Genomic DNA, 4009 nt, shown 5'->3' on the forward strand with positions numbered 1-4009 from the left:
ACGTCACCAGGGCTCTGAGGACATCTCCAGGGCTCTGAGGATGTCACCAGGGCTCTGAGGACATCTCCAGGGCTCTGAGGACATCGCCAGGGCTCTGAGGATGTCACCAGGGCTCTGAGGACATCTCCAGGGCTCTGAGGACGTCACCAGGGCTCTGAGGACATCTCCAGGGCTCTGAGGACATCGCCAGGGCTCTGAGGACATCGCCAGGGCTCTGAGGACATCACCAGGGCTCTGAGGATGTCACCAGGGCTCTGAGGACATCACCAGGGCTCTGAGGACATCACCAGGGCTCTGAGGACATCGCCAGGGCTCTGAGGACATCACCAGGGCTCTGAAAACATCACCAGGGCTCTGAGGACATCACCAGGGCTCTGAGGATGTCACCAGGGCTCTGAGGATGTCACCAGGGCTCTGAGGACATCACCAGGGCTCTGAGGATGTCACCAGGGCTCTGAGGATGTCACCAGGGCTCTGAGGACGTCACCAGGGCTCTGAGGACATCTCCAGGGCTCTGAGGATGTCACCAGGGCTCTGAGGACACCTCCAGGGCTCTGAGGATGTCACCAGGGCTCTGAGGACATCTCCAGGGCTCTGAGGATGTCACCAGGGCTCTGAGGACATCTCCAGGGCTCTGAGGACATCTCCAGGGCTCTGAGGACATCGCCAGGGCTCTGAGGACATCTCCAGGGCTCTGAGGATGTCACCAGGGCTCTGAGGACGTCACCAGGGCTCTGAGGATGTCACCAGGGCTCTGAGGACGTCACCAGGGCTCTGAGGATGTCACCAGGGCTCTGAGGACGTCGCCAGGGCTCTGAGGACATCTCCAGGGCTCTGAGGACGTCGCCAGGGCTCTGAGGACATCGCCAGGGCTCTGAGGATGTCACCAGGGCTCTGAGGACATCGCCAGGGCTCTGAGGATGTCACCAGGGCTCTGAGGACGTCTCCAGGGCTCTGAGGATGTCACCAGGGCTCTGAGGATGTCACCAGGGCTCTGAGGACATCACCAGGGCTCTGAGGATGTCACCAGGGCTCTGAGGACATCTCCAGGGCTCTGAGGACGTCACCAGGGCTCTGAGGACATCACCAGGGCTCTGAGGATGTCACCAGGGCTCTGAGGACATCTCCAGGGCTCTGAGGACGTCACCAGGGCTCTGAGGACATCGCCAGGGCTCTGAGGACATCACCAGGGCTCTGAGGACGTCACCAGGGCTCTGAGGACATCTCCAGGGCTCTGAGGACATCTTCAGGGCTCTGAGGACATCTCCAGGGCTCTGAGGACATCTCCAGGGCTCTGAGGATGTCACCAGGGCTCTGAGGACATCACCAGGGGTCTGAGGATGTCACCAGGGCTCTGAGGACATCTCCAGGGCTCTGAGGATGTCACCAGGGCTCTGAGGACGTCACCAGGGCTCTGAGGATGTCACCAGGGCTCTGAGGACATCTCCAGGGCTCTGAGGACGTCACCAGGGCTCTGAGGACATCTCCAGGGCTCTGAGGATGTCACCAGGGCTCTGAGGACACCTCCAGGGCTCTGAGGATGTCACCAGGGCTCTGAGGACATCTCCAGGGCTCTGAGGATGTCACCAGGGCTCTGAGGACATCTCCAGGGCTCTGAGGACATCTCCAGGGCTCTGAGGACATCTCCAGGGCTCTGAGGACATCGCCAGGGCTCTGAGGACATCTCCAGGGCTCTGAGGATGTCACCAGGGCTCTGAGGACGTCACCAGGGCTCTGAGGATGTCACCAGGGCTCTGAGGACGTCACCAGGGCTCTGAGGATGTCACCAGGGCTCTGAGGACGTCGCCAGGGCTCTGAGGACATCTCCAGGGCTCTGAGGACGTCGCCAGGGCTCTGAGGACATCGCCAGGGCTCTGAGGATGTCACCAGGGCTCTGAGGACATCGCCAGGGCTCTGAGGATGTCACCAGGGCTCTGAGGACGTCTCCAGGGCTCTGAGGATGTCACCAGGGCTCTGAGGATGTCACCAGGGCTCTGAGGACATCACCAGGGCTCTGAGGATGTCACCAGGGCTCTGAGGACATCTCCAGGGCTCTGAGGACGTCACCAGGGCTCTGAGGACATCACCAGGGCTCTGAGGATGTCACCAGGGCTCTGAGGACATCTCCAGGGCTCTGAGGACGTCACCAGGGCTCTGAGGACATCGCCAGGGCTCTGAGGACATCTCCAGGGCTCTGAGGACATCGCCAGGGCTCTGAGGACATCACCAGGGCTCTGAGGATGTCACCAGGGCTCTGAGGATGTCACCAGGGCTCTGAGGACGTCACCAGGGCTCTGAGGATGTCACCAGGGCTCTGAGGACGTCACCAGGGCTCTGAGGACGTCACCAGGGCTCTGAGGATGTCACCAGGGCTCTGAGGACATCGCCAGGGCTCTGAGGACATCGCCAGGGCTCTGAGGACATCACCAGGGCTCTGAGGACGTCACCAGGGCTCTGAGGACATCACCAGGGCTCTGAGGATGTCACCAGGGCTCTGAGGACATCTCCAGGGCTCTGAGGATGTCACCAGGGCTCTGAGGACGTCTCCAGGGCTCTGAGGACATCACCAGGGCTCTGAGGATGTCACCAGGGCTCTGAGGACATCGCCAGGGCTCTGAGGACATCACCAGGGCTCTGAGGATGTCACCAGGGCTCTGAGGACATCACCAGGGCTCTGAGGATGTCACCAGGGCTCTGAGGACATCTCCAGGGCTCTGAGGACATCGCCAGGGCTCTGAGGATGTCACCAGGGCTCTGAGGACATCTCCAGGGCTCTGAGGACATCTCCAGGGCTCTGAGGACATCACCAGGGCTCTGAGGATGTCACCAGGGCTCTGAGGACATCACCAGGGCTCTGAGGATGTCACCAGGGCTCTGAGGACATCTCCAGGGCTCTGAGGACATCACCAGGGCTCTGAGGATGTCACCAGGGCTCTGAGGACGTCACCAGGGCTCTGAGGAAAGGTTGTCACCAGGGCTCTGAGGATGTCACCAGGGCTCTGAGGACATCGCCAGGGCTCTGAGGACATCTCCAGGGCTCTGAGGACGTCACCAGGGCTCTGAGGACATCTCCAGGGCTCTGAGGACATCACCAGGGCTCTGAGGACATCACCAGGGCTCTGAGGACATCACCAGGGCTCTGAGGACGTCACCAGGGCTCTGAGGACGTCACCAGGGCTCTGAGGACATCACCAGGGCTCTGAGGACATCTCCAGGGCTCTGAGGACGTCACCAGGGCTCTGAGGACATCTCCAGGGCTCTGAGGACATCACCAGGGCTCTGAGGACATCACCAGGGCTCTGAGGACATCACCAGGGCTCTGAGGACGTCACCAGGGCTCTGAGGACGTCACCAGGGCTCTGAGGACATCTCCAGGGCTCTGAGGACATCGCCAGGGCTCTGAGGACATCACCAGGGCTCTGAGGATGTCACCAGGGCTCTGAGGATGTCACCAGGGCTCTGAGGACGTCACCAGGGCTCTGAGGACGTCACCAGGGCTCTGAGGACATCACCAGGGCTCTGAGGACATCACCAGGGCTCTGAGGACTATCACCAGGGCTCTGAGGACATCGCCAGGGCTCTGAGGACATCGCCAGGGCTCTGAGGACATCGCCAGGGCTCTGAGGACATCACCAGGGCTCTGAGGACATCACCAGGGCTCTGAGGATGTCACCAGGGCTCTGAGGACATCTCCAGGGCTCTGAGGATGTCACCAGGGCTCTGAGGACATCACCAGGGCTCTGAGGATGTCACCAGGGCTCTGAGGACATCTCCAGGGCTCTGAGGACGTCACCAGGGCTCTGAGGACATCTCCAGGGCTCTGAGGACATCGCCAGGGCTCTGAGGACATCTCCAGGGCTCTGAGGACATCACCAGGTCTCTGAGGATGTCACCAGGGCTCTGAGGACATCACCAGGGCTCTGAGGACATCACCAGGGCTCTGAGGACATCGCCAGGGCTGTGAGGACATCACCAGGGCTCTGAGGACATCCACAGGGCTCTGAGGACA

Source organism: Ictidomys tridecemlineatus, chromosome 12, assembly GCF_052094955.1.
Source record: "Ictidomys tridecemlineatus isolate mIctTri1 chromosome 12, mIctTri1.hap1, whole genome shotgun sequence".
In the NCBI taxonomy this organism is placed as follows: domain Eukaryota; kingdom Metazoa; phylum Chordata; class Mammalia; order Rodentia; family Sciuridae; genus Ictidomys; species Ictidomys tridecemlineatus.